This window comes from Ovis canadensis, chromosome 3 (genome assembly GCF_042477335.2).
Source record: "Ovis canadensis isolate MfBH-ARS-UI-01 breed Bighorn chromosome 3, ARS-UI_OviCan_v2, whole genome shotgun sequence".
Taxonomy (NCBI): Eukaryota; Metazoa; Chordata; class Mammalia; order Artiodactyla; family Bovidae; genus Ovis; species Ovis canadensis.
In genome coordinates, this window is record NC_091247.1 from 197,179,612 (window position 1) to 197,205,532 (window position 25,921).

Consider the following 25,921-nt stretch of genomic DNA (forward strand, 5'->3'; position numbering starts at 1 on the left):
TGAAATTATATATTGTGAGTAAATAAAACATTCACCTAAGGAGTTGAAACTGTACCAGGCACTCTTTTGAGTGCTTTAATACATTAACTTGGTTAATTGTCACACACACACACACACAAAAATGAAATAAGTACTATTGCTGTCTACATTTTGTAGATGAATAAAGTGAAGCACAGAAATTAAAACCACCTGCCAACCTCATGTACCTGGAAAGTAGTAGAGTCAGGATTCGGACCCTTGCAGTTTGACTCCAGATTCTGTGCTCAAACCATGTTGGCTCAAGGATCGAAAGTTCTCATGTGCTATAGAAAAGCTCAATCAAATCAGTGAAAAATCTGTGATTTTTTGGTAAGAATTATTTGGAAATTTGGGTGTTTTCCTCATATTTCACATATGGAATATTTTCTAATCATTGTGTTATGCCTGAAATAATTCATACAGTATATATTTAAAATGACTTACTGGACGTTTACTGTCTAGTGAGCCCAGAGATGAAGAAACTTGGACTCAGAAAAATTACATGTGGGGACAGCTTAATTCTGTTCCTTGTAGTGCACTGATTTCACAATAGCAAATACAAAATAAATTTAGTTCTGGGGAAAGACAGGGAGGTCTTTGCAGTCATTTATTGAATGCAAGAGAGTTCATGCATACTGTTTTCAATACATTTTAAAATTTTTGATAATGTTAGCTCTTCATGAAATCGAAACAAAATTAGGAGTCAAAATATTTTTTCAGTAGTAGAGTAGTATATTGGAACATAAAAAATATAGCCTAAGTATGGCCCCAAAGAAATACATAATCTTCCAGAAAATGGATACCAATAACAAACACAGTTGTCTTGCATTTTGATGCTGAAATATGGATCTTAGCTTCTTTGTGGAAGAAATATCATAATGATATAAATTATGATGCTGGGGAATGCGGCACTACCTTCATAAGAATTATCATTTGGAAATTTGAATTTTTTTCCTAATCATTCATTTAGAAGTTTCCCAGTGAATTATATCTATATCAAATGATCTGTCATTAAGGTGTATTGAGAAAGTTTTACCTTCATTGAAAGTATCTTGTAGGTGAGAATAAAACAATCTCAATAGCATGTTTTTCCTTTCCTCTCCATCATCAACAACAAAACCCTAATTTGGACAACTAATATGCCTAAGTATTCTCTGAAAAGAGCTACAATATATTTGAACTGTTTAGTTGCTCCCACAAATCATTTTGCTGTACAGCTTTGATCTTGAAATATGTGGAATGATGCCTGATTTATGCTCTTGGTCCTTCTTGCAGAGAGTTAAGTGTTCTCACTTAATGGTATTAAGTAAGCCCAAAGCTGCGAATGGGCTTCCTTGACCCGGGACATTTGAAGAAGACCTATTCCTTTAAATTATATACCTCGTCTTTTTGGTTCACTTTGTTATGGTCCACAAATGCCTTTTTGTTCTTTAGGAAAGTATTTGTTCACTGTTGTTTTCACTTGTCATGCCCTGAAATCTCCTTGAGTTATAGCTATTATCTTTAAATATTTGGGAGACAATATTCAAAGAAGGTCCAGTTCAGTTCAGCTGCTCAGTTCAGTTCAGTTCAGTTCAGTCGCTCAGTCGTGTCCGACTCTTTGCGACCCCATGAATCGCAGCACGCTAGGCCTCCCTGTCCATCACCAACTCCCGGAGTTCACTCCCATTTCACGTCTATTGAGTCAGTGATGCCATCCAGCCATTTCATCCTCTGTCGTCCCCTTCTCCTCCTGCCCCCAATCCCTCCCAGCATCAGAGTCTTTTCCAATGAGTCAACTCTTCTCATGAGGTGGCCAAAGTACTGGAGCTTCAGCTTTAGCATCATTCCTTCCAAAGAAATCCTAGGATTGATCTCCTTCAGAATGGACTGGTTGGATCTCCTTGCAGTCCAAGGGACTCTCGAGAGTCTTCTCCAACACCACAGTTCAAAAGCATCAATTCTTCGGCACTCAGCCTTCTTCACAGTCCAACTCTCACATCCATACATGACCACAGGAAAAACCATAGCCTTGACTAGACGGACCTTAGTCGACAAAGTAATGTCTCTGCTTTTGAATATACTATCTAGGTTGGTCATAACTTTTCTTCCAAGGAGTAAGCGTCTTTTTAATTTCATGGCTGCAGTCACCATCTGCAGTGATGTTGGAGCCCCAAAAATAAAGTCTGACACTGTTTCTACTGTTTCCCCATCTATTTGCCATGAAGTGATGGGGCCGGATGCCATGATCTTCGTTTTCTGAATGTTGAGCTTTAAGCCAACTTTTTCACTCTCCTCTTTCACTTTCATCAAGAAGCTTTTTAGTTCTTCTTCACTTTCTGCCATAAGGGTGGTGTCATCTGCATATCTGAGGTTATTGATATTTCTCCCGGCAATCTTGATTTCAGCTTGTGTTTCTTCCAGTCCAGTGTTTCTCATGATGTACTCTGCATATAAGTTAAATAAGCAGGGTGACAATATACAGCCTTGACATACTCCTTTTCCTATTTGGGACAAGTCTGTTTTTCCATGTCCAGTTCTAACTGCTCAGTCATGTCCAATTCTTGGTGACCCCATGGACTGCAGCATGCTAGACTTCCCTGTCCATCATCAATTCCCAGGACTCATTCAAACTCACGTCCATCGAGTCGGTGATGCCATCCAACCATCTCATCTTCTGTCGTCCCCATCTCCTCGTGCCTTCAGTCTTTCCCAGCATCAGGGTCTTTTCCAATGAGTCAGTTCTTCACATCAGGTGGCCAAAGTATTGGAGTTTCAGCTTCAGCATCAGTCCTTCCAATGAATGTTCAGGACTGATTTCCTTTAGGATTGATGGGTTTGATCTCCTTGCAGTCCAAGGGACTCTCACGAGTCTTTTCCAACACCACAGTTTGAAAGCATCAATTCTTTGGCACTCAGTTTTCCTTATAGTCCACCTCTCACATCCATATATGACTACTAGAAAAACCATAGCTTTGACTAGACGGACCTTTGTCAGCAAAGTAATGTCTCTGCTTTTTAATATGGTGTCTAGGTAGATCATATCTTTTCTTCCAAGAAGCGAGCATCTTTTAATTTCATGGCTTCAATCACCATCTGCAGTGATTTTGGAGCCCCCCAAAATAAAGTCTGTCACTGTTTCCATTGTTTCCCCATCTATTTGCCATGAAGTTAAGTGCCAAAGAAGGTTATTTGAGTGCAAAAACTATTGTCCTTTTCTAATTTAAAAATTCTAAGTAGAAAGTACTTTATAGAAAAAAAAATCTGGCTCTACAAAAGAGTAAAAAGTTGGGTTTATTTTACATTGTACATACGTGGAGGTGAAAACTAAGGAGGTTGTAAGCATACCCATTTGGCAAATATAGACCAAATTCTAAGAGGTATATATATAGAGAAAGCTATTTTGAATTATTATTGTTCATTTTATTTTTCTTTCCCACTGAACTTTCATCTGTCTAAGAGTGAAAGCTTACTCATTGTTGCCTCCCAGAACCTAGAACTATATTCAGTACACTTGAAAATATAATAATAACATTAATATTTTTAATTGCTCGCTACGTGTCAGGCAGTATTCTAAGTTCTTCCCTTGTGTTAGATCATTCACTTGTCATAACAACTCTTTTAGACAGCCATATAGTGATCTCATTTATGAAAGAGGAAATTGAGGCATGGGGATCTTAAATGTCTTGAGTACCTTGCTCATGATTACAAAGTAAATAGAGATTTATACACTAGAACAGTGTAAATGAGTGAAAAGAATTTACGTCTTATATTTTGGTATATTATTAGTAAGATATAATTTATTACTCTGTGATTAATTTAGCTGTATTCATTTTGCCCTGGTTATCCTTGGTGAATGAAAATAGAGGTGGGATTGATTGACAGAATACTGAGCAGCAGGGTAAGATGATTAAACCTCCAAGCATAGGGAGTGGAACAGTAATTGACTAGGCACTATCTATTTTGCATTTCAGTAGAACCAAACCCCAAATCGATGTTTAGGGTGAATATCTGCTATCATGAATCCTTGACAAGCCCCAGTTAGTCCTGTCACTGAGACCAATACACCACTCCTCAGTGAGGTGCAGCCTCAACTTCAGAACATTCTGCTGCCTCTGCAGGTGAGGAGTAGGGGAAGTAGACAGCTTGACCTGAGAACCTATGCAACATGAAAATACTTCTCTTGAAACCCTGGTATTGCCTTAATGTGAGATGCTCACACCATGGGAGACCCAGGAGATTCGAGGCTTAGAAAGTGGTCGATTCACATCTCCCATGTCATGCTCACCCTGGATCATGAGTGAGCTGAGTAGAATGGTATATAGTTACTTTAACAACAAACTTCCTCCTATTTCTACTATGTTGAAATAATTGAAACTCTCATAAGAAAAGGCATGGATGCTGTGACACTGAAGTATGATGCACGTATAACCATGCAATTTGAAATATATATATATATATATATGAAGGAAATTTTATAATTTGTAACATAAGCATTGCTTTAACTTCTTTGAAGCTTGACTTTATGCTCCATAAAATTCTGGATAAAGGGAAGGATGAGGAAGAAAGCCGAAGGCATGTTAACTGAGAGAACAGATTAGAGTGGCACAGAAATGCCAGGCATAAAAGGGCCGCACGCACGCCCCATTGTCATTAAGTGATTGCTGTCTTCCAGACTGGGCCATTTGGGATGTTGAAAGGTCTGTAGCACACTGCATGTGTGCTAAGTCGCTTCCATCCTGTCCGGCTCTGTCTGACCCTATGAACTGCAGCCTGCCAGGCTCCTCTGTCCATGGGATTCTCTAGGCAGGAATGCCGGAGTGGACTGCCATGCCTTTCTCCAGGGGTATCTTTCCAAACCACAGATCAAACCTCTGTCTCTTATATCTACTTTCATTGGCAAGTGGGTTCTTTACCACCAGTGCCATCTGGGAAGCCCACGGGTCCTTAAACTTAAGATTTAGAAACTCACTTGCAATGGCTCTTCTAGGAATGATTGGATCCCAAGGACTAATTCCTATTAACCAAATTTACTAGAAATTGATGTATACAGTTAATATGAGACATTTGATAACTATAAACTTCCTCAGTAGAAAGACTTCCTTGGGCCACTTATTAATATATTTCTAAAGACTGTTTCATGAACTCGACTGGAGGAGGGGGTCAGTAAGATGGTTTTAACGGAAGTCACTGGGCTCTGAGGCCTTGTATACCCTCTTCTCTCCTAGAAGATTTAACTTATTAACTCACTAAATAGACCAGGATACTCAGCCAACTATCAATGGTAACTTACAGGGCCTCTTTTCTGTGGAAAGTGTTGAAAATAAATAGTTCTCTTCTTTTGGCTCCTTTGTGTTTTGTTTTTCTAGATACCATTCAGTTATATAGAGTCTTCTCTAACTTTAAATGTTTATTTAGCTCATGGCTTAAATAATTTGCATTACTTATGTTTTAGATTCCTTGATAACATTTGAAGATCTGAATTAGGTTAAAGCGGTACTCTGATACCATTTATATGTTAACAAACCACTTCTCTAAGTCAGTTTTTTCCCTGGGGATGCTTTATATTGATTTCTATTAAATTTCATTTCAAAAAGTTTATGCTCTGAAACTGTCATCAAATTCTGTTTCTATTTGGGGCTGTAAATGATGGGTATAGTGAGGAAACCACAACTTTTGAAGTTAGGCGGATCCAGATGTAAACACTAGCTGAACAATCTTAGAATATTACTTGATCTCTCTCATAGTTTCCCCGTCTATGAAATAGGAATAACCAAACCTGTTTTATAGGTTTCATATAGTATAATATGGAGAAGGAAATGGCAACCCACTCCAGTATTCTTGCCTGGGAAATCCCATGGACAAAGAAGCCTGGTGGAGTACAGTCCTTAGGGTCACAAAGAGTCTGACATGACTGAATGACTTTAGCACACCACTTCTAAGGGGCATTTGCTGAAGAGTTCACTGTAGACCACTCGCTCAATTCAGTCCTTCAAATTACCTCTCTACGCCTTTGCATCTGGTACTCCATCAATACAATATCCTTTTCCCAGTAACTCTTCATTTTATGATATTTTGACTAAAGAAGAACAAAAGAAGGTGAGTAGAAATAGATATTTAAGTGCTTAAATTAAAAAAAAAAATCAAACTCTTGTTTTGGGACTACATGTAAGATGGTCATACTTTCCAAATTGATAACTAGCTTGACTCAAGGTCTGAAGGTGATGCTGAGTATTCAAAACTGAAACTTCCATAAAGAAAGTTTGTTACCATGACTCTGAACCAAAGCCAGTTAATGCTGTTGACTGATTACCAAGGATTTTCAAGGATTACCAAGGATTTTATCGCCCTTGTCTGGATGCCCTGGAGTCTGGTGGCAACTATGTACCATTTGTAAAATTGAAGTGCTACATTCATCCTTGAAACAAATGGCAAAGCTATTTAGGATTGGTTTTAATCTGATGGCTCTGGGAGGGATCCCATTGGGACACACAAATTAAAACATAGTCTTGGGTCAATTATAGCAGTGTATCTTTTGAACAAGAAAGACTCAATGACTGGCTTGACAAGAGTCTGGTGACCTGCTGAGTGTTATTAATTTTGTTGTCCCGAGAGAATAATGAAAATAGGACCTATTGTTTAGCCCTCCAGCTACAACTGTACACCATTGTCTATATGAATAATATCTTAAGTAAACCCCACAGAATATACTTATGGGGGAGGGAGATAAGCACAGTCATTCCTTTAATATAGAAACAATCATTAAATACAGAAATAGTGACATGACTGTAAATCCCAACTGTAGAATCTGTGGAAGAGAATATTCTGGAGACAGAAACCTTGAATTTTATTTCAAGGTTATCCTGACACTCGCTGTCCCCATAATCTTCTGTTTAGGAAATAACCATAAAGTATCACAGTGAATATGACAAAATATCACATTTGTATTTTTCCAGGGTTTTTATGATGATTTTTCTGAGTGTGCTCTCTAGAAAGGCACAACAGTGCAAGGTTCAGAGAGGTTTTTAGAATCAGATTGCCTATATTTGAAGTCAGGTGCCAACATTTATTAGCCAGTTATGGGAGCTTAAGAAACTTACTTAACCTCTAGGTTACCTCACTTTCCTCAGCTAAAAAAAATGGGATAATAATAATACCTTCCTAATAATGTTTGTGAGAAAAATAAATGATCATAATCTCCGTCCACAGAAAGGCCCAATAAATGTTGGTCGTTATTGATTCTTACCTTGGTCTAAGATGCACTTCAAACACAACCCAGGTTTAGATAAAGTGCTCTATGATTATTCAACCTAGTCACCCAATCTAAACAAAATTGATAAAAATAAAGCTTGACTTGGATGTTTTAAATATAGTGTGTGTGCATGCGTGCTCAGCCACTTCAGTCGTGTCTGACTCTGTGCGATGCTATGGACTGTAGCCTGCCAGGTTCCTCTGTGCATGGGATTCTCTAGGGCAAGAGTACTGGAGTGGGTTGCCATGCCCTCCTCCCGGGGATCTTCCCAACCCAGAGATCAAACCCATGGCCTCTCCTGCATCTTCCGCATCGCAGGCGAATTCTTTACCACTGAGCCACCCAGGAAGCCTAAGTCATTTCAGTCACGTCTGACTCTTTGTGACCCTATGAACGTGGTCCACCAGGCTTCTCTGTCCATGGGATTCTCCAGTCAAGAACACTAGAATAGATTACCATACCCTCCTCCAAGGGATCTTCCCCACCCAAGCATGGAACCAAGGCCTTATATCTGCTGCATTGGCAGGCAGATTCTTTACCACTAGAGACACCTACTGTAAATTATCACATCTAGAAAAGATCATTTGGTCTGCTAACTGACAAATCACCAGAAATTAGCTGTTTGTCTAAAGTCTGAAGTTTCAAATACAGATACCAGGGAAAAGGGACTTTCAGAGGTATTAGGAAGGATGGGCAAACTGAAAATATGAGACATGTAGAACATTTAAGTCCAAGGGTTTCTTGGTCTCTGTCTCTTCCCCACTCTAGTCCAGTACACACAGTAGTACCAGGGAGCAAGAAGAGACTGCTCACTGCGGTGATGACCTTGGATATGGCAATGGACCTTTTTCATTTAAATTCAAGCTTTCTGTCATCTGTGAGCCCTACACTCATTTGCACTACCTGTCTGCTCACTTGGTATGAAACTTGCTCATATCAGAAGTGAAGTGAAGTGAAGTGAAAGTTGCTCAGTCGTGTCTGACTCTTTGCAACCCCATAGACTGTACAGTCCATGCAATTCTCTAGGCCAGAATACCGGAGTGGGTAGCCTTTCCATTCTTCAGGGGTCTTCCCAACCCAAGATTGAACCCAGGTCTCCCACATTGCAGGCTGATTCTTTACCAGCTGAGCCACAAGGGAAACCCTGTATCAGGGTTCTCCTTAAACCCTAGCAGTCTGTGGGTGGCCCTAATACTTGGCCAGTGATTTAGTGTAACACAAACTACTATATGTTTATAAAATAATTAAAACATAGTCTTTAGTAAGTTTTTCCCACTCATCTATAAAGATTTACTCATATGTGTTTTCTCCACAGTAAATTTATTCTCCATTTTTTTTTTAGCTTTAAAAAAAAAAAAAAACAAAAACCAAAAAACAGTTTTTGTCTGTCTGAGGAATCTCAATGGGATTGTTTTTAATGGGACCTGGCAGACATTACCTTTGGGGGGAAGAAAAAAAAAGCAGCTAGTTATATGATAGAGGGGTCATTGCCTAGGACAGGGTATCCAAGATGAGAAACCAGACACCTGTAGTAACATGATCTGTGACATCAGAGGAGCCCTCTCCAGGGAAGATATTTTAAATTTTGTTAGTATAGGCAGCAGATAATGTTAATACACCCATTCCTATGTTATTTTGTTTCTTATCAGTTCAGTTCAGTTCAGTTGCTCAGTCGTGTCCGACTCTTTGCGGCCCCATGAATCGCAGCACGCCAGGCCTCCCTGTCCATCACCAACTCCCGGAGTTCACCCAAACTCATGTCCATCAAGTCCGTGATGCCATCCAGCCATCTCATCCTCGGTCGTACCCTTCTCTTCCTGCCCCCAATCCCTCCCAGCATCAGTCTTTTCCAATGAGTCAGCTCTTCGCATGAGGTTTGTTGTTTCTTATAGTTCTTAGGTAATTGACCCTTGTCATGATGGCTCCAGGGATCTTGTGGCATGTATCGTGCCCACTGAGGACAGAGTGAATGGTGGGGGGCATATAGGAAGCTGTATATGAATGCATAGTCTATAGGTGCAAAAGACTATGACCTTTGCCTCCAGTGAACTTTCTGTGCTTTCTGTGAAGAAAATTGATGGTTTATGCACCATTGTGGAAACAGAGCTTCCAAGAACAGAGTATGGCTTCCATGGAAATACTGTCAACCCAAATCATGACTGTGCTTTTTTGATATGTCCTAATTTTATTTTGCGTTGGGGTTGTTTTTCCCCTTTCTGGTGTTCCCAAGTTAGATAACACCTAATCATCATGTTTAATTGAAAGTACTACTTGGAAAACTGCTGGAAAATCGTCCTATTACATGAGAGATACTGGAGAACTAAACAAAAGGGATGCCAAGAAGACAGAATGTAGAGGGTTTAAGGTATAATTCTAAATATAGTTGTAAAAGTTGAGGATATTTGCATCCTGTCTCCAGTTTTTGAACAATGATGGACCATGTTTTTTGGACCTTCAGGTAGGGTTAGCCTAGAATGTTTCATAATCAAAAAGCTCTTAGTTCTCTATGCAAGTAATTCCAGAAGTACAGCTAGTCAAAAAAGTTGGCTCTATGCATCCACTTAGGATTTCTGCACCTTGCTTTCTGTTAATCTGTAATCACTAGTTGGTTGGTTGGTTATTATTTTCTCACAGAGTTGTGTCTTCTTCTAAGAAAGGAAACTTGTATACATTTCTTTCTCTTTTTGTGTTTTTTCCCCTATTCTTTTTCCTCACTAATACCTGGAGTAGTAATTTGGCATGGTCCCAGTGATTTTCCCCCAGGCTCCTTGGAACTCTCCAAGCGATGATCATATCTGCTAGAATTGACATAGGGAAACAAAACGAAAAAAAAAAAGGGCGGCTGTTTGTAATTCTTTCTGAGTGGTCCTCTAAAGTTGGGTGATTCTAAAAGTCATCTAAAAATTGTGTCAAAACTTGGATTTCTGGGTCCCACTGCCCAAGATTCTGATTCTGTAGGTGTTAGTGGCTCTTTAAAAGCTGCATTTTTGCCTGCTTTCCTTGTGAGACTTTGCTTTACGGATCCATCATTTCCACAGCTGGTAGAAACTAGGGGTAGGGAACTGATACAGTCTTATTCTTAAATATGACTGGACATCAGAATTTACAATGGATGTTTATAAAAATGCCTGGACCTCACACCCAGAGATTCGGATTTATTAGGTTTGATGTATAGCCTAAGCATCTCTGTTAAAATATTAAAGTAACTCTCTCCCCACCACCACACTCCACAGGTGATTTTCTTCTGTGCGACCAAGATTGATAACCACTGCCTTAGCCCTTAACCTCAGTGTGTCGTTATTCGAATACTCCTCAATGATTACCAGGTAGAAAGCTGGAAAAGGTTGCATTCCTTGTAAATAATGAACACAGGGCAGAAAAGGCCATTTTATCAGCTGCCCCTCATTCAGGCATTGATTTAGTCTCCAAATATGACAAGCTGGACTTAATTTTTTAGGGAAAGAGTAAATGAGACCCACAGATAGCTGGAACACAGAGACCTCTTGGTTTATTTCTTAAGTGTCATGTCAGTCTGCCCACTTAAGTGATTAAAGGAGAAGCTCTAAACTGCAAAGGGAACTGGGCCCTGATTTGTTCAGGGTCAGGAGCAATGGCTCGAAGCCATCTTGTTTGCAGATATTCCTTTCATGTTATTAGGCTGTCAGTTGACAGACCTTTGCAAGATTTATGGCTCAAAACTCAAGTGTCCACATGTGTGTGAGAAGTGGGATGTTGCGATGGGTCTGATCCCATTGGATGAGGTGAGGGAAGAGAAAAGGCCTGAGGCTACCAGGAACCAGGCCCTTTGGGGGCTTCGACCTCCCAATTCCACTTTCTCTGTTTTATTTTTTCCTTCCTCTCATTCCAGTGAACCTTGTATTTCGTTTCTGGGAATTTCTGCCCTTGGAAATTAAAATAGAAAATAAGACTTCAAAGGGAAGCACCTAATTTTTATGAAAAGATTCCTAGGGTGCTTTTAATAAAGTCCTCTTGAGGGTGTATTAAAAAAGATTTAGGAGCCCTGTTCCCTGCAACTTGAGAAAACTGTCCTTTCAAAGCAAAAGGAAGTGTACTTTGTTGGACCTGTGTGAGTCTTTCTGACATATTTGAATTGAAATTTCTGATATTTAAAATCTCGCATTCTCTTCACAGCAGGGACAGTAATTTCCCTGGGTCTCTCTGCTTTTCCCTCAGATGTTTTTCTCTCTCCTGCCAAGAGAGACCCTGCTGCCTGTCTCTGTCAACTTCCCTCCTCACTGGCTTCCCTCCTTCACTTCCTCCATTCCACACAGAAGCTTTCTCAAAAGAAATGCTACCATGATCCTAGTCTGCTTGAATCCTTCTGTGATTCTCCAGGATGTATGAAATCCAAACTTAGAACAGGATACAAGGCATGTCTGGGGCCGAGAATTTGTTCCTCCTCCAACCTCCAAGCCTGCTTGCACACGTGTGTGTACATGCATACACTCACACATGTAGTTTTCAAGCCATATGAATTATTGTCATTCCTCAAAATGCCATCTTTTCATATTCTTCCCTATCTATCCACATTCTCTTCTCTCTCTCTAGTAGACATCATAAATACCAACCCTAACTTTGAGACTCTCCTTAAATACCTCTTTCTCTGTAAAAATGGAAGCTTTCCACCTTAGTCACAACCTGACAGGGATATCTCCTTATACTTGCATGCATGCATGACTGACTGACTCTTTGCAACCCCACGGACTGTACTCCATCAGGCTCCTCTGCCCATGGGATTTTCCAGGCAAGCATACTGGAGTGGGTTGATATTTCTTACTCCAGCGGATCTTCCCAACTCAGAGCTTGAACCCCCTGCATCTCTTGCATCTTCTGCATTGGCAGGTGGACTCTTTAGCACAGAGCCACCTGAGAAGTCCTAACTTCTAATACAGTCTACCAGTAATCATGCAGTGTTGGTGTGTTGTATGGTTCTGTCCTCAGAGATACTGTTTGAAGGCAAGTTTTGGGTCTTACTTGTTCTACTACATTGCATCAAAAAATGCTGAGCAAAGACCAGTCAAGTAGCCTTAGAAGCTATTGGCTGACTTAAAAAAAAAACAAACCCTAAAACTTGGGCTAGGAATTGCTCAAAAATATGTTTTGGGGACAGAGGAAAAGGTTTACAGGTAAAATATATGGAGAATAAAGTGATTCACTTTTGTCCTATTTCTAAGGCACCCTAATTTCATAACCAGACTTACTAATACCCACTGTATTCTGAAATTCCAGTAGACCAAAAAGAGCTGAAAAGGATACTTCAGTGGAATAGCTCTTTGCCAGGCCACATTTCTTTGTTCTGGTGGCTCAGGGACAGGGGTGTATGTGCTCAGTCATGTCTGACTCTTTGCAACCCCATGGACTGTAGTCTGCCCGACTTCTCTGTCCATGGGATTTCCCAGGCATGGATACTGGAGTAGGTTGCCATTCCCTACGTCAGGGGGATCTTCCCAACCCAGGCATCAAATTTGCGTCTCTTGTGTCTCCTGCATTAGCAGGTGGATTCTTTACCACTAGTGCCACCTGCGAAGCCCAAAAGGGAGGAGTGATTATCTCCAAATTCTACATGAATGCATGAGAGGTCGTAGATGAAGTCAAGAAGGTGCAGTGACTTGGCAAAGCCTTCTCATTAGTGATATCCCAATATGCTGTGTCCTGTGAATGCAGAGCGTCTCTTTGGCTAATAGATTAACTTCAATATTGAAAGCCAAATTCCATTATTTTTGGTAATTGGGAGGAGTATTTTGTGCCATATGTATTCATATGTGCTTGATAATTTATGTATGAAAAACTCATACTGATATTTTGTTTAAACTCAAACTAGATAGTATAAATCTTTTTTTCTAAAGTAGTATAGATATCCATTGATTTTCAAATTGTATTGGTTATATTCAATACTTCTGTACGTGTGGGGAGATGGGGTTTTCTGTGGGCTTAGAGAAATGGCACATGACAGAGGGCCCAAGAGCAAGTTTTAAGACTGCATCTCCTGTCACTATATATGTCTGAAGGTTAAAGAAAAAATATTTTCCCTACCTGGGAAAGCAGATCAACTCCCATCCTTTCTTCTGGCTTTTTCCTACCCAAGAATGTGTCTCACACGTGCTCCCAAATATGGCACCTGGCTATGTGTGGCATTTGCCCTGTTTCTCCTCTTTGACTGCAGCAGAGATGCCACCTTCCACCCTATGATCTCCTTGCAAAAGGCTGCAAGTTCCCTTGCACTGGGTCTGCCTGCTATTTCTGGGGTGGCAAAGGAGAGCTGGCTTGTGTTTTTAGTGTTACCCATGAATTTTGTGAAACAACCCTTTTATTTCATATTTGTCTTTTATTTTCGCTGGGACTCTGACATGAGTCTGTGAGAGAAATTGTGGGGTCAGAAAACAATTTTAAGCCATATAACCCACTGTACTTAGATGTGACACTCTCCTCTGAAATGAACTCATTGTCCTTGGACTCAGTTTATGAGCCTCTGTTCTTATTTTCTCCCAGGATGCCCTTGGTGCTTCAGGCAAATATACACCTGTTGGGCTTTGTTTGTCCTCCAGACAGCAGGATATATATGAATTTGTGTAGCCAGCGGGCTCTGGGGGTGAGAATGGCTTAGGTCAGTAAGATCTATGACTTACTCTATACCTATAGTGACAGTTATATAGATGAAGGGCTAGAAGACCCCCAAAGTCCTTGAGGGAAATCATTTGCTCAAGCTATAATCAGACAGTATCACACTGGGCACTCTAGTCTAGGTCTAACTCCAGAGTCATATACTTTTAGTATTTCTCTTTTCTTCTCTCTCTTTAGCTTTCTTGTTATTCTGTTGCTATGTCATGTCTGAGTCTTTGCGACTCATGGACTGCAGCATGCCAGTCTTCCCTGTCCTTCACTATCTCCCAGAGTTTGCCCAAGCTCATGTCCATTGAGTCAGTGATGCCATCCAACCGTCTCATCCTCTGTCATTCCCGTCTCCTCCTGTCTTCAGTCTTTCCCAGCATCAGGGTATTTTCTAATGAGTTGCCTCTTCACATCAGGTGGCGAAAATTTTGGAGCTTCAGCCTTAGTCCTGCCAATGAGTATTTATGGTTGATTTCCTTTAGGATTGACGGGTTGGATCTCCTTGCAGTCCATGGGACTCTCAAGAGTCTTCTCAGCACCACAGTTTGAAAGCATCAATTCTTCAGTGCTCAGCCTTCTTTATGGCCCAACTCTCACATCCTTACATGACTACTGGAAAAACCATAGCTTTGACTAAGTGGACCTTTGTCAGGAAAGTGACATCTCTTTAGCCTAGGTGAAGACATGTAGTAGGTATAAAATAAGTGCTGAATGGGCAGATGAATGTTGCTTATATCAGCATCACATGCATTGCCTGGCAAGTTGGAAACACTGTGAAGACAATGCACACGTAGCACTACTGTGTGTAAAGGGTTTTTCTAAAAAATATCACTTGTTAAAATCTAATGCTGAAGAACCAAGGTAGGGTTAGAATTCAGTATGCTGCTGCTGCTGCTAAGTCGCTTCAGTCATGTCCGACTCTGCGACCCCATAGCCGGCAGCCCACCAGGCTCCCCCGTCCCTGGGATTCTGCAGGCAAGAACAGTGGAGTGAGTCGCCATTTCCTTCTCCAATGCAGAAACGTGAAAAGTGAAAGTGAAGTCGCTCAGTCGTGTCTGACTCCTAGCAACCGCATGAGTCCACCAGGCTCCTCTGCTCATGGGACTTTCCAGGCAAGAGTACTGGAGTGGGATGCCATTGCCTTCTCTACGAATTTAGTATAAAATCTTGAATTTTTAAAGCCAAAAAAATAATAATAATAATAATAACCCAGAGTCTTTATGGTCTGCCTCAGAGTTGATGATGGTTTCTGACAATAAGTATTTGAAGTGAATTTTTTTGGAGACTTAAACAAATCCCATAGAATTTTCTTCTTTTTTTTTCTTATAAATTAATTAATTTATTTTAATTGGAGGCTAATTACTTTACAATATTGTGGTGGTTTTTGCCATACATTGACATGAATCAGCCAGGGGTATACATGTGTCCCCCATCCTAAACCCCCCTCCCACCTCCCTCCCCATCGTATCCCTCAGGGTCATCCCAGTGCACCAGCCCTGAGCGCCCTGTCTCATGCATCAAACCTGAATTGGCAATCTATTTCACATATGGTAATACACATGTTTCGATGCTATTCTCTCAAATCATCCCACCCTTGCCTTCTCCCACAGGATCCAAAAATCTGTTCTTTACATCTGTGTCTCTTTTGCTATATTGCATATAGGGTCATCATTACCATCTTTCTAAATTCCATATATATGCATTAATATACTATATTGGTGGTTTTTTTTTCTGACTTACTTAATTCTGCATAATAAGCTCCAGTTTTATCCACCTCATTAAAACTGATTCAAATGCATTCTTTTTAATAGCTGAGTAATATTCCATTGTGTATATGTACCACAACTTTCTTATCCATTCGTGTGCCGATGGACATCTAGGACACATGTACCCCAATGTTTATCAAAGCGCTGTTTACAATAGCTAGGACATGGAAGCAACCTAGATGCCCATATAATTTTCTATAAGATGTATCTTTTAGGTGTATACATTTTTAAATAATGCAGTTTGTGTCGGTACCTTATTTTTAAAGCAAGACTGTAGCAAACATTGGGAAGCTCATGTCATACTGAAAAGGGCTTTTAGGGAATCCCCTGGTGATTCAGTGGTGAGGGCCTGGCTTCAGTCCATAGTCAGGGAACTAAGATCCCGCAAGCCACGTGGAACAGACAAAAATAAATAAATGACTTTTATTTACTTGAGAAGAACTTTATAATCTTGAAAGATCCTTCATTTTTATGCGGTTGTTACCATTCATTACAAGGATCATTTCATTCTCCTCTAAAGTTCACTTTTATGTTTGGAAAGTAGTTTATGTGTCTACATGGAAAATGTTGCATTCAAAACTGCACATCCTCTTTTTCACAGAAATTCAGGTTATAGTAACAATGTTTATTTTCTGATATTCACAACAGTGATACATACTAGACTCTGCATAGAACAATATATATGGATACATTTACATACATACACATAAGAATGAGTCCCTATTAATACACGCATGCTCGCCTGCCCATCTTTTCATTGATATGTAAGATTTTCCTCCCACCCTAGGAGTTTGAGTTACACAGTGATAGGACTTCTTTTATACTTGCTAATTCTATTCTCTATTATATTCCAAAAGGCATCATATTATCTGCCTTGTCCGATTTGCTTCTGTGCTCATTAAAGTGGCCTGCTGTGAAGTTAATTTTTCTTGCTCATTTTATTGGTATTTTGGGAGAGTGAGATTTTTTCCAAGCAGTTTCAGCTTTAGTATAGGGTTGTAGTAGCTGTCAAAAAATGCTTTAAAAACCATCCTCTAAAATAAATCAAAAATAAAAGCTGCTTATTTTAGCATCTCTATTGAAATATAAATTACAGGTCATTGATCTTTTCCCCCACTTCCTTGCAATTATTTTTATTGAATTTTTTAAAAAGTAAAACAATGCAGTGTATTTAAAAAAAGCAAATAAACCTCTATGATAAGAATAGTACCGAATGGTTTGTAAATGGCAGCAACACATTTTTTTGTAGGAAAATAGCGTAATAAAACCTAGCTTTGTTTTAAATCTCTACAATAGAAAATAAAGTGTAGCAGTGATTAGGTTAGTATACTTCTGAGTCAATCTAAAGTCTCAGCATGGAGGGACAGTTTTAAATTCTAAAAGTTTAGATTCAATTACTCTTGTCAGTTCAGTGTCTTACATGTATCTAGACATAGATTTATACATAAAATATAATCTATAATGTATAATAAAATATATAAATAATATATACAGCATAGATCTATAATATATAAAATATATGAGTATATATGCAAGTTGAAATATATTTTAAATAATACATATTTATATATGTATAACAATATAATACATCTATATATACACACACCACCAGGTACAAGATGGATAGCTGATGAGAAGTTGCTGTGTAGCAACTTCTGGTGCTCTGTGATGACCTGAAGGGATGGATATGGGGAGAGGCCAGAGGCTTGGGTGGGAGGGTATGTTTGGATAATTATAGCTGATTTGAATTATTGCATGGCAGAAACCAACACAATATTGTACCAATTTAAAAAACAAGCCAACAACCAGAATCTAAAAAAGTTATATAATGTATCTTTTAAATACTACATAGTTCAGTTCATTTCAGTCACTCAGTCGTGTCTGACTCTTTGTGAACCTGTGAAATGCAGCACCCCAGGCCTCCCTGTCCATCACCAACTCCAAGAGTCCACCCAACTCCAAGTCCGTTGAGTCGGTGATGCCATCCAACCATCTCATCCTCTGTCATCCCTTTCTCCTCCTGTCCTCAATCTTTCCCAGCATCAGGGTCTTTTCCAATGAGTCAGCTCTTCACATCAGGTGACCGAAGTATTGGAATTTCAGCTTCAACATCAGTCCTTCCAATGAACACCCAGGACTGATCTCCTTTAGAATGGACTGGCTGGATCTCCTTGTAGTCCAAGGGACTCTCAAGAGCCTTCTCTGACACCACAGTTCAAAAGCATCAATTCTTCTGTGCTCAGCTTTCTTTATAGTCCAACTCTCACATCCATGCATGACCACTGTAAGAACCATAGCCTTGACTAGATGGACCTTTGTTGGCAAAGTAATGTCTCTGCTATTTAATATGCTGTCTAGGTTGGTCATAACTTTTCTTCTAAGGAGTAAGCGTCTTTTAATTTCATGGCTGCAGTCACCATCTGCAATGATTCTGGGAGCCCCCCAAAAATAAAATTTGGGACTGTTTCCACTGTTTCCCCATCTATTTGCCATGAAATGATGGGCCCAGATGCCATGATCTTAGTTTTCTGGATGTTGACCTTTAAAGCCAGCTTTTTCACTTTCCTCTTTCACTTTCATCAAGAGGCTCTTTAGTTCTTCTTTAATTTCTGCCATAAGAGTGGTGTCATCTACATATCTGAGGTTATTGATATTTCTCCCAGCAATCTTGATTCCACGTTGTGCTTCCTCCAGCCCAGCGTTTCTCATGATATACTCTGCATGTATGTTAAATAAGCACGGTGACAATATACAGCCTTGACGTACTCTTTTCCTATTTGAAACCAATAACGATACCAAAAAACAGACAAGGGATGATGCCAGTAAAAGCAATATCATTTTTTTTTTTTTTCGAAAAGATAGCAGTCCAGTGCTTTGCCTGAAAGGCTTTTGGCAGGTGAGGACGCAGAGGAGCCAGAGACTGCCTGGTTTTCAATCCTGGCTCCACTGATTCACTTTATCCCTCTGAGCCTCAGTTTGCTTATTTGCATAGTAGGGATAGAGTGCTTTCCCTATAGAGTCTTTTAGTGGCTTAAGTGAATTTGTATTTGTAAGGCACTAAGAAAATAATGCCTGATATACAGTAAGCTTTGTATTGTGTTTGTTTAATAAAGATCTCAGTAGCTGGAGATGATAAGAAACAAAATAAATGTTATTTAGAATAACAAATTGCTATTTTTACTATAGGCCTCCCAGGTGGGTAAGTGGTAGAGAATCTGCCTCTAAATGCAGGAGACACTGGTTTGATCCCTGGGTTGGGAAGATCCCCTGGGGAAGAAATGGCAACCAACTCCAGTATTCTTGCCGGGAAAATCCCGTGAATAGGGGAGCCTGGCAGGCTATAGTCTGTGGGGTCGCAAAGCATTGAATGTGACTGCATACATGCTTTTTTAGTAAAATAGAGAAAATGTGTAACTTCTCCAGATCCATTTAGAATTCAGCATTTTGAGACATAACAAATTATTTTCCTTTGGAATATATCCTTAACTAAAAATCCCACAGTATGGTACAGGGTCAGCAAAACAGTGAGAGGAAGAAGTCCACATCATATTCCCAGGACAAGTCCAGGGGCCATGCTGGAATCACAGTACTGCTTCTAAAGCTTTTATCAGTCCAACAGTGACCACTGAGTTAAACTCATCTCTTCCAACTTGTTCCACAGGCCAAGAGTTCTCTAAATTAATAGGTGTGTTTGGAAGATGTTTGTAGGCAACGTAAGGTTGCCAAACACTGGAGTAAACACAATTTAATGACAATCTTACAGTAATGGGAACATGTGTTAGTATAACATATTATAGTACATATTATTTTACATTGCGGAAGTAATGCAAATATTAGCTGAATGTACTCAAAAGGTCTTTGAAATAGCACTTGAAAGGTTTAAAAGTCATTATGTTTGTGTTCTCTTTGTAAATAAATGATGAAAGAAAAGGATATTTACAAGTTATCTGGAATTATATTCAATTTCCTCTATACTAAAAAGATGGTCTATTTAAAAAAAATAATCTGTACTGCTTATACACTGGATTAAAAAAATGATTTGCAAAAATATCTTCTTATGTGCATTTCATTATTAACACTAAAATTATGTCACAAAATGCAATTCTTTTTTTGAAGGGAAATGAACAAAATGGCAAGTTTAACTATCTTTTACTAATAATTTTTCTAATTTAAAATAGAAAAGTAGGGGAAAAGAGAAGTAACATTTTGAGGTAGGAAGCATTCAGGAAGCAGGTGAAAAGTAACCTTTAAATATTTTCCCATCTATTCCCCTGGTTTTCACTTTCTTGCTGTAAATACTTACAGATACACAGAACTAGTGGCTTGCTAGTTAGCACATTACTAGTGATTTATTGTGAATTAACTACTTGTTTCCATTCATGGACATCCAGAATAATTAGCAACTGGGACTTGTGAATCTAATTTACAATTTACACTTTAACACATTTGACATAGGGCATGCAGTTTAATAAACAGACAGCATCACTATATTTCTTTTTGATAAATAAGTTAATGATCATTTTGGTTTCGAAACTGAATATTACATGCATAGGCGTGAGAAGTTAAGTATAAATATATATGTGTACTGGAGCTTTCTTAGTTAAAAAGAAAAGCACATATTATTGTAATGTTTAATTTTGACAGTAATTTAAGGAAGAAAGTTTTAAGTTTAGACACACTGAAGTGTGTATATGTGAACAATAAAGCATAATCACAATTGCTACTGATGGGTATTACTTCTATCTCATAACAGCTGGTGCATTCTATATCACAGAATACGGTGTTATTGTGTGCCAGGGGACTCACTGAAGAAAACGGAGGGAAAGGTACAAACTTATGGAATATTTCCTCATAGAGGTCCTTCTCAGAAACCATATGTAGACAAGGATTGTTGACCCGTGGGCAAAGATGTGAAAAGTGAAGTCGCTCAGTCGTGTCTGACTCGTAGCAACCCCATGGACTGCAGCCTACCAGGCTCCTCCGTCCAAGGGATTTTCCAGGCAAGAGTACTGGAGTGGGTTGCCATTTCCTTCTCCAGGGGATCTTTCTGACCCAGGGATCGAACCCGGGTCTCCCGCGTTGTAGACAGACGCTTTGCCATCTGAGCCACCAGGGAAGTCCATGGGCAAAGATACATGTTTATTTTTATAATAAACCACTCAAATAATCTGCAATGTATACTATACAGTTTAATTTCCAGTATATTATTTCTCTTTGATTGGAATAATCTTATTGTGATGAATGATTTGAAACATGTGAGGAGGGAGAAAGGGAGAGAGAGAAGAGAGAGAGGGAGAAAGGGAGAGAGAGATGATAGATGAAAGATATACGTACATACAAGTATATATATATATTTCAAATCAGTTCAGTTCAGTTCAGTCGCTCAGTTGTGTCCAACTCTTTGCGACCCCATGAATCGCAGCACACCAGGCCTCCCTGTCCATCACCAACTCCCGGAGTTCACTCAGATTCATGTCCATCGAGTCAGTGATGCCATCCAGCCATCTCATCTTGTGTCGTCCCCTTCCCCTCCTGCCCCCAACTTTCACATCCATACATGACCACAGGAAAAACCATAGCCTTGACTAGACAGATCTTAGTTGGCAAAGTAATGTCTCCGCTTTTGAATGTGCTATCTAGGTTGGTCATAACTTTTCTTCCAAGGAGTAAGCGTCTTTTAATTTCATCGCTGCAATTATCATCTGCAGTGATTTTGGAGCCCCCCAAAATAAAGTCTGACACTGTTTCCACTGTTTCCCCATATATTTCCCATGAAGTGATGGGACCAGAAGCCATGATCTTCATTTTCTGAATGTTGAGCTTTAAGCCAACTTTTTCACTCTCCACTTTCACTTTCACCAAAAAGCTTTTCTAGTTCTTCTTTAATTTCTGCCATAAGGGTGGTGTCATCTGCATATCTGAGGTTACTGATTTTTCTCCTGGCAATCTTGATTCCAGGTTGTACTTCCTCCAGCCCACCATTTCTCATGATGTACTCTGCATATAAGTTAAATAAGCAGGGTGACAATATACAGCCTTGACGTACTCCTTTTCCTATTTGGAACCAGTCTGTTGCTCCATGTCCAGTTCTAACTGTTACTTCCTGACCTGCATATAGGTTTCTCAAGAGGCAGGTCAGGTGTTCAGAATATTCCACAGTTTATTGTGATCCACACAGTCAAAGGCTTTGGCATAGTCAATAAAGCAGAAGTAGATGTTTTTCTGGAACTCTCTTGCTTTTTCCATGATCCAGAGGATGTTGGCAATTTGATCTCTGGTTCCTCTGCCTTTTCTAAAACCATCTTGAACATCAGGGAGTTCGGGGACATGTAAAAGAAAGCATTTTGCTGAAAAAGAAGTTAAAGAAAAGATATTTTTTCCACCTTTTCATCCCACTAACATTTTAGAGGGACTCGTCATCATTATCTGAAAATATTTTGAAGGCTCATGTGGCATTCACACTCTTTCGAGTTGTTTAGACTAACAGAATCCTTGTATTCTAGGTGCTTATAACTCAAACCAGATAATGCCAGCCTGAAATCTATAAGGCGGAGATTGTATAATAAAGCATAGAATAAATATAGGAAAAGGTAGTTAATTTAAGAGAAGGCCCAGATATGGGAGTTTGAAGGGTAGACAAAAGAGTGTTGCTGAAGTTTGATCTTCTCTAATGCAATATCTGCAAGTAGCTTTGGCACCACGATCATAAGGCTGTCTCCCGGAACCTGGATCAGAAGGCCTACTGTTTGCGAAGACAAATGCAGACGTGTCCGCAAAGGGGCAATTCAGAATAACAGACCTTCTTACTGCTGTGTGGTTAGTTTGGAATGTTCTTAATCATTTGCTTTAGGTCATTTATGAAAGCTCTATTGTGTCATTAACTAGATGATTCTATGATTTGAGCTTATTTCTTCATATTTAAAAAGCTTTCCAGGGCTACCCTTCTCTGGTTTGCATTTAAGTGAAATTAAAAGTCTGACTGTTCGGTATCACCTATAGACTAGCTGAAGTAGTTCCTCCAGCTCACATCCTTAGGGCCTCATTAGGAGGAAGTTCACAGCATGCCTGACACTGGTTAATATTTGCAGAGCTCATTTACCTACATTGGAAACAAACCAAAAAAAAAGGCCAGTCAAATCCTCCTGAAGTGAAGAAGGCTGAGGGCATCAGTGCCCATCATCTGGGTCACCTCTCTCTGTCAGAAGTGGATGACCCACCAGGCGGTGACTTCCTATCTCTTTTAAGCTGAAAGAGACCTGTTGAAAATGTGTCTCCAAGTACCTTTGTTGCTAAAGATCTGGCAGGACAAAATAGGTAACCCATAAACCTTGAGAGAAAAAGTGATAAACAGAAAGGATTCCTTTCCAAAACAAGATGTGTCCTTTACATAAACCTAGTTAGCCAGAGAGTTTATTTTACAAGATAAAGGGCAATTTGGCTGCCCTGTTGGAATTCTAATCTAATGCTGCTAAGTCACTTCAGTCGTGTCTGACTCTGTGCGACCCCATAGATGGCAGCCCATCAGGCTCCCCTGTTCCTGGGATTCTCCAGGCAAGAACACTGGAGCAGGTTGCTATTTCCTTCTCCAATGCATGAAAGTGAAAAGTGAAAGTGAAGTCGCTCAGTCATGTCCGACTCTTCGTGACCCCATGGACTGCAGCCCACCAGGCTCCTCCATCCATGGGATTTTCCAGGCAAGAGTACTGGAGTGGGGTGCCATTGCCTTCTCCGTTTTTCCCTATTCAGAAATGCAGGGTATGGTGATTTGTAGTTTTCTGAGAAAACTGCTCAACACTGTCTTCATTCCTATTTCTCATTACTGTTTTTATAATTCCACTTTGTGATATTGTCTGATATATGCCATTTACATTAATATATCCATATTGGGCTTCCTTGATGGCTAAGCAGTAAAGAATCCACCTGCTAATGCAGGAGGCGGGTATTCGATCCCAGGCTTGGGAAGATCCTTGGAGAAGGAAATGGCGACCCACTCCAGTATTCTTGCCTGGAGAATTCCATGGACAGAGGAGCCTGGCCAGCTGCAGTTGGTGGGATTGCAAAGAATCGGACATGACATAGCAGCTAAAGAACAACAATTGAGAAATTAGATGTGAATAGTTATGGGCAAAAGTCCTTAACAGTTGAACTCTGTCTTCTCATTATATCAAATGTATTTAGGAACCGTTGTGTTTGTTCTTTCATGAAGATGATTTTGTCTACATTGAGATGAGTGTGCATAAATCATAGGTACTAGCCAGTTAATCTAGAAACATCCTCAACCTTTATACATTATTGGGCTAGAGATTATTAAGTACCTGGTCTCTTTGCTAAAGAGGGTCTGGTCTATTGCGCTTATTATGATAAAAGCATCCTGGAGAACATATGTCAAATGCTGTTGAACTCTAGTAGGATTTTTAGTAATTTAATTACTCTCAAAAATTAAAGTGATCATCCCTAGATTCAGGGTTTTTCTGTTTCCTCTACTATCCTTTTCTTTCTGTTTTTGTTGAACAATGGTTTTTTTGAAAAAACAAGTTTTGAATTTTTACTAATGACAGTTTTATTGAGGGTAGAAGTGTTTTCACATTGTCCAGCAGTTTCCTTACCAATGATTTCCATTGTTTTCATGTGAACCATACAGTTTTTTCAAAACCATATTTTTGTATCCTTAGTTTGTGGAATTCTGATTTTTGTAAATGAGTAAAGTTCTTAAATTTGCAGTTATTAGGAATGAATGATACACATTTGTGGGTTTTGTTACTTAATACTCTACTACTCCAAATGATATTCCAAAGAGCAAAGTGCAACTTTCCCTTTTGTCTGGATCCTAAAAACTGTATTTTTCTGTTTGTTTGTTTGTTTAGTTTGTTTTGTTTTGGGAAGTTTCTGGATGATAATTTTTATAATTATGAGCAATAGCATTTTGAATTGTCAAATTCAATGAAATGCTGTTAGTAATCATCTTCCTTTTCCTCTTTGCAATATTTGATTCTGTTGAGCATAGCAATTACTTTAAGCTTTCATCTCCTCACATTTTATTTTCCTACACTTAATTGGTTTTTAGCCTACTATTCATATTTGTTCTCTTTAGCTAATATTCATTAATAGTAAACTTACAGGCCCTGACACTCATGCTCTGATATTTATAGTCTCTGCTTCAGGAAATAAATCCTATGGATATATTCAGAATATACCTCTGCTTGAAATAGTGTGTGTGTATGTGTGTGTGTGTGTGCGCACGCGTGCAGATACATGCTCAGTCGTGTCTGACTGTTTTGTGACCACATGGACTGTAGCCTGCCAGGCTCCTCTGTCCATGGGATTTCCCAGGCAGGAATACTGCAGTGGGTGGCCCCTTCCTTCTCCAGAAGATCTTTCTGACCCAAGGATTGAACCTACATCTCTTGATTGTCCTACATTGGCAGGTGAATTCCTTGCCATTGCACCACCTAAAAAGCCCAGGAAATAGTAATTATCTTCAAATACTTGATACAGGGTGGGACTTAAAAGAGTGCTAGCAGTACCAAAGCCACTTTAGGAAAATTATTTTATTTTCTAGTGAAAAAATATTATTTTTTTTCTTAACCATAACAACTGAGGCTCAGCAGGAAGTAATTTTCTTGGCCAAGAGTGTGTGGTTAATAAGTAGAAGATTCAAGACTTTCTAGAAAAGGTACCCATTGGAGGGTGTCTTGGGAATATCTGGAGCTGAGCCCACCTTATCATCTCTGAGCTTTAGTTTACTTGACTGCAAAGTGGGAATGATGATGTCTATTTCAACAAAGCTGTTGAGATCATTAAGGAATGTATATGAAAATGCCTTGTTAACTTTAAAGCTCTGTAGGTGAGGAGTATGTATTTTTATGAGTGTGTTGTTATTGCTTGTGCCTGAGGCTATATATATGAGTCTTCTCCTGAAAAGTAGTTTTTACAGCTTCTCTATAAAATACATCATGTCTTCACTGTCTAGAATTTTTTTTAACTAAGCTATTCTTCTCAGTGTTGTGCTGTTTAGTTAATTCAGTTTGGGTCAGAAAAATATAGAGAAGAAAACAGTTCAGTGAGGTTGAACTGTGTATATTAGTCAGAAGTGTCTCATGTGAGAAATGGCAGCTCACTCCAGTATTCTTGCCTGGAGAATTCCATGGACTGCAGAGCCTTGCAGGCTACAATCCATGGGGTCCCAGAGAGTGGGACATGACCTAGCACGCATACATGTATGCCTGCATGTTTCGTGTGCACTCTTTCCTCCCTCTCTTTCAATGTAACCATGATA

The 25,921-nt window shown here is 39.4% G+C and overlaps 1 protein-coding gene across 18 annotated transcripts in view; it reads left to right on the plus strand.

The window, feature by feature from the left end:
* SOX5 (SRY-box transcription factor 5) overlaps positions 1 to 25,921 on the plus strand; it is a 1,143,569-nt gene that overhangs the window by 426,082 nt on the left and 691,566 nt on the right. Inside the window, exon 6 of one of the 18 annotated variants that reach the window (XM_069581248.1) lies at positions 20,399 to 20,471. The exons of the other annotated variants lie outside the window; for them this stretch is intronic. The gene's annotated coding sequence lies outside the window, so the exon portion shown is untranslated. The remainder of the gene's footprint in view (positions 1 to 20,398; positions 20,472 to 25,921) is intronic. 18 annotated transcript variants of the gene reach the window in all.